Here is a 14,087-nt window from a genome sequence, read left to right as displayed (position 1 = left end):
GAGCTTTCATGGGTTAAAACCCACATGAAAGCTTATGCCCAAATACATTTGTTAGTCTCGAAGGTGCCACAAGGACTCCTCGTTGTTTTTGCTGATACAGACTTAACATGGCTACCCCTCTATCAGCAAAAACAGCGAGGAGTCCTTGTGGCACCTTCGAGACTAACAAATGTATTTGGGCATAAGCTTTCATGTGGGTTTTAACCCATGAAAGCTCATGCCCAAATAAATTTGTTAGTCTCTAAAGTGCCACAAGGACTCCTCGTCGTTTTAGCATGATTTGTGTGGTGGTACTATTCCTACACAGCTCCGTCACCGTGAAGCAGCTCATATCCAACACTACTTGTCTCTGGAGGCTGACATTAAACATTATTGTGGAATGAGTAGTGGAGGTGGGGGCCTCTGGCTGTAGAACAGAGCACTGTTCTGGTCCTGCCAGCTTCCAGTGGAAAACACTAGAAACTGCCAATGGAAAGCATCTTCATTTGCTGCCTCAGCAGTGAGGGGCTGTGGAGACTGAAATTTTCTTCTCTCTGCTAGAGGTGGCACCTCAAGGTCAGGGTTGATACATGATGAGTTCAGCATGGAGAAACATGTGTTGCCTCTGGCCATGCAGATCCTGGTGTATATTTGTGGATGGATGGATATCATACAGAGAGAGAGAGAGAGAGAGGACTTCAGGCTCCAGAGTACTCAGGTGGTCACTGTTAACAAGCAAAATGTTTAAAAACAAATCTTCTACCTTTCTCTAATATGACTTTGCCAATTGCTCTGACTCCTGGGGTTGGCATCTTTTATGAACATGAATGCCGCACAACTTATGCAGCAGCATTGTGATGTTCCAGCGTCATGCCACAACAGGTGGCCTGCATGAAATGAAACCTGCAGCTTGAACTCAGAAAGATCTGCTCGTATTTAAAGCTACCATACTCACACCAGCCCACCCCCCTCTCCAGCAGTTCTTGTTTCGGAGAAATGTTCTGTGATTTTGAGATGACTGTAAATGGGCAAATATCTGTTTTCTTTCTGGCCTGGGTGTCCTCAAACATCAGCTGGTAGGAAATAAAATGGGGGAAAGCCTTTTGGGGGGGCAACTCATCTTCTGTTAATAGGCAGTGAGATCTGCATGTTTCCCTTTCACTTGTGTGATTCATTTCCAGTTCCTTATTTCTTGCATGTTGTGGTTTAAACTAGTTAAATTAGCTAGCAGAGTGACCTTGCTTGTTCTGTGACCAAAATAACTAAAGGGCTCTCCCTCTTAATCTCTGAGGTCTCCTGTGTCAGTTTTTGGCTTTAAAATAATCTAGGTTGTAAAAATGTACTGTAATAATTCTTTGCATTTGTATGGAGACTTATACCTGAGAATCTGCAAGCCACATACAGATATTAAAGACTTGATCGTGCCCTAGTGAATGGAGGAGCCACTGCAGCCAGAGTACTCAGGAGAGATTTTGGTTAATTGAGCCATACTTACGCTTCTGGGAGTTTCCAGGCAGTGTACAGAAATGTGCCTGCTGTACCACTCTGAAAGAGGGAGGACTCTATTCTAGCTTGTTCAAAGGAAGATGAATCTGTGGTACCACTCCTCACTATCTCCTTTCAGCCATATCTAGCTATATTAGTACTTTTATGGTACCCATCACTGTAGTGACAAAGCACCTCACAATCTTTAATGCAGTTACCAACAATCAAGTGAGGTTGGGAAGCGCTGTTAGCTCCATTTTACAGGTGGGAGAACTGAGGCACAGGGCAACTAGCTCCGTAGAGCCTGCCTGTAGCAGAGCAGGGAATTGGACACAGTTCTCCCAAGTCCTAAGCTAACACCCTAACCCCTGGTCCAGTCTTCTTTTCTTTTTCTATGGGGGTACCAAAATGGAGCAGAGCCTGTACTCTCCAGGTGCATGGTGAGTAGCCTCTTTCGCAGGAGTATAAGGGTGGATGGAGAGGCCTATTTCAATTCCCTCCAGTACCCCCTCTCACCTACATCAGGTTTAGCCACAATTAGGTCCTAATTTGCACACGATCTTTATAAAGGTACGTAAATAGTATTACAGCCATTTTACAGGAGGCTAAACTATGGTTCAGGGAAATTAAGTGACTTTCCTGACAGCATGGAGGCAGTCAGTGATAGATCCAGGGGAAAAAACCAGGAATGTTGATCATCAGCCACCGAGTCTAGTCATGTGACACTTTTCTCTCAGGGCTTGATCCCGTAAAGTTCGAAGGGTACATCTACACTGCAGTTAAAAACCCATGGCTGGCCCGTGCCAGTTGACTTAGGCTTGGGCTAGGGCAGAAGTTCCCAAACTGTGGGGTGTGCCCCCCCTAGCGGGGCACAGAGGAACATTCAGCGGCGTGCAGCAGGGCCCAGGCCAGCCCCCACAGGCGGTGGAGAGGGAGCGACACCCAGCCCTGATCCGCTCCCAGCTCTGCTCCGGCCCTTCCCTCCCCCCACAGACTCCTGGCCCCGCCCCAGCCTGGGCCCCACCAACTGCATCCCAGCAACAGCTCTGACCCATCTTTAAAAAAGGGAAGAAGGAGGATCCTGGGAACTACAGGCCAGTCAGCCTCACCTCAGTCCCTGGAAAAATCATGGAGCAGGTCCTCAAGGAATCAATTCTGAAGTACTTAGAGGAGAGGAAAGTGATTAGGAACAGTCAGCATGGATTCACCAAGGGCAAGTCATGCCTGACTAATCTGATTGCCTTCTATGACGAGATAACTGGCTCTGTGGATGAGGGGAAAGTGGTGGACGTGTTGTTCCTTGACTTTAGCAAAGCTTTTGACATGGTCTCCCACAGTATTCTTGCCAGCAAGTTAAAGAAGTATGGGCTGGATGAATGGACTATAAGGTGGATAGAAAGTTGGCTAGATTGTCGGGCTCAACGGGTAGTGATCAATGTCTCCATGTCTAGTTGGCAGCCGGTCTCAAGTAGAGTGACCCAAGGGTCGGTCCTGGGGCTGGTTTTGTTCAATATCTTCATAAATGATCTGGAGGATGGTGTGGATTGTACCCTCAGCAAGTTTGCAGATGACACTCAACTGGGAGGAGAGGTAGATACACTGGAGGGCAGGGATAGGATACAGAGGGCCCAAGACAAATTAGAGGACTGGGCCAAAAGAAATGTGATGAGGTTCAACAAGGACAAGTGCAGAGTCCTGCACTTAGGACGGAAGAATCCCACGCACCGCTACAGACTAGGGACTGAATGGCTAGACAGCAGTTCTGCAGAAAAGGACGTAGGGGTTACAGTGGACGAGAAGCTGGATGTGAGTCAACAGTGTGCTCTTGATGCCAAGAAGGCCAATGGCATTTTGGGATGTAGAAGTAGGGGCATTGCCAGCAGATCGAGGGACGTGATCGTTCCCCTCTGTTTGACATTGGTGAGGCCTTATCTGGAGTACTGTGTCCAGTTTTTGGCCCCACACTACAAGAAGGATGTGGAAAAATTGGAAAACGTCCAGCGGAGGGCAACAAAAATGATTAGGGGACTGGAACACATGACTTATGAGGAAAGGCTGAGGGAACTAGGATTGTTTAGTCTGTGGAAGAGAAGACTGAGGAGGGATTTGATAGCTGTTTTCAACTACCTGAAAGGGGGTTCCAAAGAGGATGGCTCTAGACTGTTCTCAGTGGTAGCAGATGACAGAACAAGGAGTAATGGTCTCAAGTTGCAGTGGGGGAGATTTAGGTTGGATATTAGGAAAAACTTTTTCACTAGGAGGGTGGTGAAACACTGGAATGCGTTACCTAGGGAGGTGGTGGAATCTCCTTCTTTTGAGGTTTTTAAGATCAGGCTTGACGAAGCCCTGGCTGGGATGATTTAGTTGGGGATTGGTCCTGCTTTGAGCAGGGGGTTGGACTAGATGACCTCCTGAGGTCCCTTCCAACCCTGATATTCTATGATTCTATGACCCTAGCCCCACCCCCAGCTGCGACCCCTTAGCACAGATATGTTCCCAGCCCCAGACTCAGCCCCCTTTCCCCGTCCATGTCCCCTCCCCCTCCTAGGAGCCATGGCCCCTCTCCTGGCCCCAGCTCCAGGAGGGGGGGCTTGGACAAGGGCAAGGGGGGTGTGACCCTGAAAAGTTTGGGGACCTCTGGGCTAGGGGGCCGTTAGGGCCCTTCAGTGTGGGAGGGTTCCAGAGCTCGAGGTGCAGCCCCAGTCCGAATGTCTACAACACTATTAAATAGTCCAGGGATTGGCAACCTTTGGCATGTGGCCTGTCAGGGAAATCCGCTGGCGGGCCTGTATGGTTTGTTTACCTGCAGCATCCACAGCTTCCACTGGCCGCGGTTCGCCGTTCCAGGCCAATGGGGGCTGCAGGATGTGGCATGGGCCGAGAGAATGTGCTGGCCTCTGCTTCCCATAGGTTTGCTGATCCCTGAAATAGCCCCTTAGCCCAAGTCCCGCAAGCCTGCCTCAACTGGCACAGGCCAGCCGTGGGTATCTAATTACAGCGTAGAAATACCCTATGTCCAAATCGAGTATCTGGGATTGAATCCTGTGAGGTACTTGCTTCTGGAGCAACTGCCAGGGATCATACTGATACTGAATAGTGTTGGATTTTACTCTAATTTTTTAGGGCCTGTTCCATAGCCTGTTAAGTCAATGGAAAGACTTTAGTTGACTCTGGGCTTTGGATCAGGTTCTCAGTGCTTGAGAAAGATCTCACTGACTGCAAGAAACTTTCATTCTTCTTTGGTCCCCATTATATGTGTAAGTTTTTTCTTTTCTCTTTTTTTAAATACATGCATATAGCTCCTTGTCAGATTCTTAGGGCTCTGAAGCGCTCAGGATTGCGTAATTATAATGAATCATCAACTAACAATACAATGAAAGTAATTTAGAGCAAAGGTACACCTTGTTTACTCATGACGCAGTTGTAGCCTTCAGAAGGAAATAGGACAAAAAGCTGACATTACTTCAACTTTGACTTGCCTGTGAGAGGTTGTTTTGTGCTGGACTTTGAATATATCCACACTTGAGCACCTGAAATTTACGCAGAAGAGTTCTGTGCAGTGAACAGAATTTTGCATGAGTCACTGGTATCTGGAGTTCCATCCATACGGGAAGGGTACGTTTGAAAACGCAGATGGACTTCTGCTCTTTTTTTGGTAACTGTTGGAACTGCAGGTTTAGCATAGACACTCCGGGGAAATTTACATGTGCAACTGATGCCAGGAAAGGGCTGAGGAAATACCGACATCACAGGTACAAGGATTAAAGTGGGGAAACTTTTTCCCTTCTTGTCATTAGATATGGGCTTGATTCTTACCCGCGCCAGCGTTACTTCAGTTGAGTCAGTGCTGATTTACATGGTGAAAGTAGCTCCATTGAAATCAGTGGTATTACAGTCCTATAAAATTGATGTGAGGTGAGAACTGGCCCTTGTTTCTAGACGCTAAACTAGCTTTGCGAAGAACCTTAATATTGAATAGTTTTTTTCTCAGTCTGTTGCCTGCCTTTTGCCTTGAGTGTGAAACTGATCTCTAGCAAAATAAAATGTAATTATCCTCTTTATATCCTTCTTTTAGATTCCTCTTCAGCACAACTTGTTCTGTTTGCTTGTTTCTCAGTGCTAGATAACTATTTTTAACTCACTGCATGCCTGCTGTCTTTCTCCCTTAATATATTTAGGTAACCATAGGCCTGAGTGCATAGGCCTTGTTCATGGAAAACTCTAAATTTGACAGGAGTTTTGCCTAAATGCAGACTTCAGGATTCGTCCCCACAAACTACTGTTCATTCATAATCAAAGGAAGTGGGTCAAATCCTACAATGCTAGCTGCATGATTTGAACCAGTTTTTTATACATACCTAGAAGTTAGCATATCAGCACTATCTTAGCTCAGTGGATGGAAGGGATAATAACCTGGTGACTCCCCAACCAGGCGTGGCAGGGCATAGGAGGGGGAGTGCTGCCTTTACAGAATGATCCTCCCCCTATCCTTGCCATCAGGACCCTGCAAATAGGCCCTTGGTAGTGCTGAGGACATGGAGAAGGGAGAAAGGATGGATGGGGGGTGGGCGACAGAGATACTGTATCTCTACCGTAGTCCTGTGGGGATTTGCTGTGGACCATCTGAGTATTAATTTAGGCACGCTTGCCATCTGTGATATGGCTCTACCATAGGCTTCATGGGGCAGTAGCCACCTGGCCAGCAGTGTGCTATGAGGGTATGGGGCAGGCATGGAGCCCCAGAAGCAGTGTAGAGGCAGAAGGCCTGTGTGTGGGTAGTGCTTTCTTACCAGCATGTTCCGTAAGATATGTATATTTTATGGATCAAAGTCCCTTGTCCTGTTCACATGGAGAATGATATCGTCCCAAAATGTTTTCTTAAATAAATCCACTCTCCTTCTCGGTACGGGCCTCCCTCCTCTTCACCCTGAAAATGTCCCTTGGCATGTGACAGCCCTGTTGTTTCAGCATCTGTGACACAGCAGCCCTTTGAACAGGATGTGACTCCCTGCATACTCTGCTAGCTGTTTCATGCAGAAACTCTTCCTTTGTTCTTAAGGAATTAAACCACAATTAGGCACTGAAGCACAATCATTCTGTGTCTCGATATCCCCACCCTTTCTGTGTTACCACTTTTCATATCAACTCTGTGCAGTCCATCTTCCTTGTTTGATTTCCTGGTCCTAATTCACAATGTGGCACCTCCATTCTTGAGTATGAGTCGTTCAGTGGGTACAGTCAACATTCTAATATTGCTCGGAAAAGTGACTAAGGCCTCTTCTCTGGCCTACATTTTGGATGAGGTGGTAGAAATGCATGTGAAAGCTATTGGGTGACAGTTTATTTTTCTTTCTCCTGTGAGTGATTAGTCTAGGAAGAATTTTTAACTTGCTTTCCTTCCTTCACATGTGATGGTGGCAGTGGGGAAACAAATGGGTATAATTCAGTATAGCAGTGCAAGCAAACCTAATAAACCTCTTCACTGAAAGTCCTCTGGTTGCCTTCTTAGCTGGGAGTCCCATATTGAATGCAGATTTTATTTGTGTTGAAAGACCAGAATCCAGATAACCTTCCAGATAGCTAATCCAGTGTGCCACCCCACCAAGATTATCACTCATTTGTATTTGTTACCGCTTTTTATTTAGCTCCATAGAGGTGCATAGCCCTGCACCAAGCAAATAGTGTAAAACTTTCTAAAGTGCATAAGTGATTTAGGAGCCTAAATCCCACTTTGAAAAGTTTTACACTTAGGCGTTTGTCTCAGTGCCTAAATCTGTTTTGAAAATGGGATATAGATTCCTAAATTACTTGGGTAATATAAAATTTTACCCATATTCGCTTCACGTAAGAACTTGTGATTGAGGTAAAGACCAGGATATCTGGAGGAGTCAACAACACTGGGAGGACACAAGAAAGGAGGAGGAGGATGAAAGTGAGGATAGTAAGTACACAGCTACACTACAAACTTGCATGGACACAGCTGCACACAGCTGCTCTAAGCTCTCTCCCGTCGGTTTAATTACTCCACATCCGCAAGAGGAGGGTAGGTATGTCGGCAGGAGAAGTTCTACACCAGTTCTTAGGTCAGTATTACTCACACCCCTGAGCGACATAGTTATATCAAAGTAATTCTGTAGCGTAGGCAAGGGCTAAAATTACAGACCTACATGGGAGACTAATGTACTCACATTGGTGGTTAAAATTTCATTTTAAAGCAGTTTTAATTTGGAATGTACATCAGGGAAGTGAGGGGTATGTAATACAGGCTAATGCAGCTGTACTCTCCTGCATCACTGTTAGCAGGTAGCATGTCACTATGCAGCTATCAATAACCCAAAAAAAGCACACATGTGAGATGTCTCCCACTTCTACATCCATGGTCCAGTCCACAGAATGCTGCTCCCCTCTCAACAATTTCCATTCTGTTATGTCTCCTCACTCATATGGTGTGTGAGTGGGTGTGTATCTGGGGTAAGCATTTGGCTAGTGGCTTTGTGAAAACCGAAGACAGTTTTCCTTAGGAAAAGTCTTTTGTAATCATGATGCCAGAGTAATTTTCCTGTGTACTGTATATATTTTTCAACTGAATTCTGATAAGCGCTGCTAATCGTTTGGGATTTAAGAGGGTTGATAAGAGTTGGTTTTCCTTCATCAGTAGTGCTAGTAGAAATGATCCATAAATGTTACACAAACGTACACACACACAAAAATTGCTTAACCTAAGGTTGTTTGAGTACATTGCGTAGCATTGCACTCACTGAAAATCAAGAGAATTAGCAGTTAAAGCAGCATTAACATACAGACAAACCTCGGTTTACAAGCCTTTCCACTTAAATACCATAATATCCAGATCTTGAAAATCACACTCAGATACACAGCCTATCTCTGGTCGCATATGGTTAAGGTCTTAACAACAGGCATGTTTTTACTTTTAAAGGTGTGTAATGTCTTGCTTCTGCAGAAAACATTCTGAGGTTAGAGAGGGGAGGTTGAGTGTGATTTTGAGTGTGATTATGAGGCACTGGATGTATGCATTGTGGATTGTTATATGTTGCAACTGAGAGGGAGTTTTATTGTTAAGTTCCAGTCCATCAGAACTGGTGAAGTTCATTGGACCAAAGCTTCTCTCTGGTTAATCAGAGGAAATTCCCCAGGTGTAGAAGGAGGCCCCTGGTAAGTGACTTGGATAGGGCCAAGGGAGCGGGATAGGAGCCGGCACCGGCGCTGACTTTTGTTTTTGCTGGTCGGTGCTTTCTGCCTTCCAGTTCCACTGTGCTCCATGAATGTGCTCCTGCCACCTACTGGTAGTTTGGGGGTGATGAGCACCCTCTTTTTTTTTTCCCGTGGGTCTTTGAGCCCCAGAGCACCCACTCTTGGTGTCTATGCTTGCCAGCAAAGCTAAGTGTGAAGCAGAACTTTGAATTCCACTAGGGAAGAGACACCTTCTCTATCTGGAGAATCTCCTGTTCTTTACTGGAGAGGAACCCTGGTCCGATTGAACCTTATCAGGACTCTTTCAGTGGGTCTCTTGCTGATCAACCGTATAAGATTAGTCAGAAGTTTGAAGGTGCAGAAGAGTAATGAATTGGTTGAAGCACAGAGAAAGTTCAGGCGAGGGGCTAGTTAAAAAATCTATCAGGAGAAGAGCCAGGTAAGCACTGATGGAGAAAGGAAGTTGTCCATGAAGGTGCGGTGCTCATTTGGCATCTGTGACAAAAACCCACATGATAAAAAATCTTTGTTTTGGTATACTTTATGAAAATTTCCCCAAATGTTCAAATTGTAATGAAGTATTAAACATTGTGTGAAACCTGAGCTCCATGAATGTGGCCCTTAAGTTCAGGGGTCCCCAAAACAAAAAGTAAGATTGACTGAAAAAAAAAATGTCCAACAGGAATGGTTTTGTATTGATTTGACTGGTGAAAATCCTGGCAGGACACTTTAGTATGTCAGTGGTCTTGGGAAGTCAAGTTTGATCTTACTGAGATGGTATTATCTTGAAACTGTTCAGTGTGAGGTTTCATGTGTTTGAGAGTTTTAAATCCTCTTTTAGCGCAACACAGTTTTTAATATAGAATCACTCAGGGCGGGTGTTTCCATAATGATCCAGTCATTGGTTTACGGCTCCAGAGTCTTTCAGCTAGAACCATATTCACTATGTGTCTGAGGAGGCTGGAGTTAGTCCAGCGAAGATATTCTGAATTCTGAGCCTTCATTTCTGCTCAGAATTTCGCTTGTAGATCCACCTATTTTGGACAATATCATAAAAATTACTGGAGGGCTTTACATTAGTTTTGCTTATTTTTGGTCCTTTCTTGAGCTCTGCCATCACACACAAGTGGATTTGGAGATGTGACTTGTTTGGAGAACAGGAAAATGTGTTGAGCAAGTAGCCTGCAAGTGATTTGCAAACCGCTTGCTGTGTTTCCATCTACTTAAATTAATACCATAGTGAATGCTCCCATTAGCCAGACTGTGAGGTTATTATGATTCTAAAGAGCTAGAACTGTGTTAAGGGCTCCCCTGTGCCCTCTGCAAACTCCCCTCTCCGCGCCCCCAAAAAATCCCTCCACAGTGTACTCCTGTTGGGGCAGCCATAATTTGACCCTCAGAATTTATTATGAGTTTAAGTAGATGTTGATTTGATTTGCAGGTCACCTTTAAACATATCAGCAAAGTTACATGTCAGTGAATCACAGGGCAGGCTTGACAGTATCGTATGGTCCAGTTATGTATAATTAGTCAATTATTTAATAATTTACAGTCTAACATAAAACAAGCTCATTATACACAGTTCCAGCCTAATGAAACAAATTGTCATTTTGTGACTCTAACACCTGCTTTGCATTGTGTAGGCTTTGAATCAGGAATTTGTTGCCCAAGAAAGCAGAGCCCTCCCATTGAACTAGAAGAGGCTACCATTTTAAAAGTAAGGCTTGCACTGTTTTTAATTTTGTTTTAGGTCAGATGAATCAGCCTTTCCTCAGTGCTTCTGGCCCTTCTGTTTTCTGAGCTGGCTTTCTGAAGGCAGCAGGGCTTCTGGCCTGTCACTAACAGTGGGATGCTGCCTCTGGTGAGCCACATTTTGCCTCTTTGTTCTTGTGTGTCTTCCTCTCTCCTGTTCTGTCATCTCTTCTATCTCCCTCCCTATTTTTTCTTTCTGCTTCTTCCTTTTTTACTCTGCTTGCCCGTTCTTTGCCATTCTTCCTTAGACCCTATTTAATCCCCTTTCATGCACTCCTCTTTCTCCTGCCCACTTGCCTCACAGTCTTCCCTCCCCCAACCTAGCATAGAAACTCACAAATTAGAGATGGAAAGGGTCTATTAGGACACATATAGCCCTCCACTACCCTATGGAAATGCCGAATTATGTCCGAGCAGGAAGGCTTCCATGGTTCCCTTTGATGAGTATTCCACAGGTTACTAGATCTCGTTAGCTAGTATTTTTTTCAGATAACAGACTAAGTGCAGATTGTCATCCCACTGGGCCACATCCTCAGCTGGTGTAAACTTTTAAAGGCAGTGGATCTAAACGAATTCACACCATCTGAGAATTTACACCATCTCACGACCATTGTTTCTCATTATACCCTCACATACTCTCATGTACCACTTTTAGACAGCTGTTTCTACAGTTAACAGCAGAAGTGCTGCAATTTCAGAGTGCTTCTGACTTCCGTACTTATTAGCAGTTGAGGCTAGAAGCGCTACTAGTGTCTGATACTTAGTCCAAATAACCCTTCTCGCATCTAGCACCTAATGGCGTGCTACTAATGATCCTAGATGAAACATGCCATGCTGTCCTGGGGGGTAATTAATCATGTGACACTAAATTGGATTTAGAAAAGGAGGACTTGTGGCACCTTAGAGACTAACCAATTTATTTGAGCATACGCTTTCGTGAGCTGCAGCTCACTTCATCGGATGCATAAAGTGGAAAATGCAGTGAGGATGTTGAAGTGAGCTGTAGCTCACGAAAGCTTATGGTCAGATAAATTTGTTAGTCTCTAAGGTGCCACAAGTCCTCCTGTTCTATAGACTGAAGTAATTTTCAGTTGGTCATTTATGCATAGTCCTGTCTTTGACTATTTAAAACTGATTTTAATATCTTGAACTGTGTGAACATTTCATATGAGGTGAGAGATTAAATAGATTGAGGTTAGATTGTTCGGAGAGGAGACAGATAAGAGGAAACATGATAGAGGTGTATCAAATAATCTACCATCGGTAGATGTTCCATTGGTTTCATCTAGCGTGGCAATTCCTATATTGAACTGACCTTTGGAGCAACAATTGCTTAACTAGTTAAGCTGTGTTCTCTTCTTTGCCTTGGACATGGCTAGGGAAGCAAGAGTTCTGTGCTGTCTCATTTTTGTATTTTCAACTCTCAGCTTTACTTTACTATATATAACCTGTTCTTTATTAATGCATGTACTTTTATGTGGCAAGTATCCAAAAGTAAATATACCTCACTATTTTAATTCTCTTTTAAAATTCCCCCAGTGTCTTTACACAGGGCCAAATTCTGATCTCATTTACACCAAAAGAAATTAATCGGTCAGTGGCTTTAACACCAGATTTACACCACTGTAACCAAGAGAAAAATTGGCACCATAATTTGTTCTGCTTGTCATACATGTGATAATCTTTCCATAAATCACTCACTTAAAAGTTCTCTTACTTCCTGGTCTTACCATTCAGATCACATAAAATGTAGATAAAGTATAAGTATTTGTAGAACACCTCCGTCTGCTTTCCCTCCCTCCCACCAGCCCTGTTCTTCCTTCTGTGTCCCTCCCCTACCCCCCCCCCCGACTCTAAAACAAACCAGCAAGAATTATGCTTCGACGAGCATACTGGGGTTTTTTTGGTCTCCTCCCATTCTAATTATGACCTGAACTTTGCTTTCACTATAAAGTATGTGTACCGATTACTCTGTGGGAGTGGTGAAACTGCAGCACAGAAACTAAAACGATTTGGATTAATCTGAAAGCTGTTCATTTGCTTGCGCTTCTTCTTATTAACGGCCGAAAACATGCCTTGTGCCTTGTATTGGCTGCGTACCTTTCAACAAGAATCGAGGTAACTTACTCTATGTGTGTGTTTTTGTCTCTCTCTCTTGGTGATCTTTTGAATATTATAAGACTTGAGGCTTGTAATTTTACAATAGCTAATATCTAATTTCTGCTCTATAAAATGCATTGGCACTGTCATGGGATTGCCTTATGGGGAAATTTTCATAGCTCTATAAAACAGCAAGTTCCTTTTCTATTACTTTTTTTTTAATATAGTATAAAATATCACAGGCCAGATTCTGATTTCAGTTCCACAGTTGCAAATCTGGAGTAACTTCACTGAAGGAAGCAAAGCTGCTTCAGATTTACATCAGCAGAACAGCAGTTGGAATCTGGCCCATAATTGCTTTTTTGTTTTAATCATCAACATAGTAAAGATAGATGTTGATCAAGGGATAGTGAGATCGCCAGCACTTTCAATGTTGGGGAAAGTACATTGCAGTAAATTGGTGAGCAAGTTCTTGAGACCAGTTTTTCTGTAGGAGTGACCTGTTTCTAGGTAAGTAATTTCAGAAGTGTGGGACTTACTGATACTGAATGTTCTTATTGTTCACTAACTATAAATACAAACTGAAATTGCAGGATTGGCAGCATTTAATTTTGAAAAGATGGTTCTCACAGACTATGGAAACTGTTATTGGTCCCTAGCTGCAAGTGTTAGTTTTTATGGTTATGTGAAGAACGATATGTTAGCTCTCAAAACTCAGAAGGAAAGTTTTTCTTGGCTGGTATTTGAAGTAGAAGTGTTAGGAATGTCTCTTAAATACCCTCAAGTAATCATACTCTCCTTATGCCTGTGCAAAACATTGCTATGGGGAGAGGAAGGAAGGGCAAACGGAAATCCTTCAGATCTTGCTATGTTTATATTTGCAGCCTAGTTGGCTGCATTTGGAACTAAGCCAGAAATCTTTTAATTTGTGAATTTCTGTATTTTTATTTTATGAGGCAGATTTCATGACCTGACCCCCTCCCCTCCATGTCTTAGTTTTAGCAAGTCGTGTACATACGAGGAACTGATTGTCAAATGTTCTGAATAGTATCAGATCTGGGATATCCCATTGCTGAATTCTGCATGTTGGGAATGCATCTTGATGGTCAGGCATCATCTGCTGGAATGGTCAGTATGCCTGCAATGATCAAGAGGAAGCAGTGGTTTTGTTGGGGAAGGGTGAGACAGTGAGCTTCCTGTAGGCATGATGGGAGAACCTCTCTCCACCCCCATCTCCCGCTCACTTCTTTCTTTTTTTTTCTTTTTTTAAATCTTGCTAAAAGTGTAAAAATATTCTGGTATATTGCACACATGGGGCAAAGGGCTTCAGAAGATCAGGGTTGGATTTCCGGAAGCACTCAGAGTTGGCCTGATACTACTTTGTCTTTAATTGGAGTGGTGTTAGGCGAGTGCCGAGTGGTTTTGAATATGCCCCTCTGTCTGTTGTACTGAGCATGCGAAAGGGAGAATGAAACCTCTGAATTCTAATGTCAGTGATCTGCTGTGTGATCTTGGGCATGTCACGGCACTGCTCTGTGCCTCAGTTTCCCCATCTGTAC

The 14,087-nt window shown here is 43.9% G+C and overlaps 1 protein-coding gene across 15 annotated transcripts in view; it reads left to right on the top strand.

Moving 5' to 3' along the window:
* LOC144930129 (uncharacterized) overlaps nt 1-14,087 on the top strand; it is a 208,657-nt gene that overhangs the window by 132,604 nt on the left and 61,966 nt on the right. For 3 of the 15 annotated variants that reach the window (XR_013635226.1, XR_013635222.1, XR_013635221.1), the window contains one exon: nt 10,320-10,393. The exons of 8 other annotated variants lie outside the window; for them this stretch is intronic. The gene's annotated coding sequence lies outside the window, so the exon portion shown is untranslated. Of the gene's footprint in view, nt 1-4,071; nt 5,080-10,319; nt 10,394-11,405; nt 12,547-14,087 lie in introns of those variants that run through there. 4 more of the 15 variants (XR_013635231.1, XR_013635224.1, XR_013635229.1 and 1 more) reach the window with 3 other exon arrangements.

Source organism: Lepidochelys kempii, chromosome 1, assembly GCF_965140285.1.
Source record: "Lepidochelys kempii isolate rLepKem1 chromosome 1, rLepKem1.hap1, whole genome shotgun sequence".
In the NCBI taxonomy this organism is placed as follows: Eukaryota; Metazoa; Chordata; order Testudines; family Cheloniidae; genus Lepidochelys; species Lepidochelys kempii.
The sequence above is the reverse complement of the archived record's forward strand: the minus strand, read 5'-3'. Positions and strand labels throughout refer to the sequence as shown.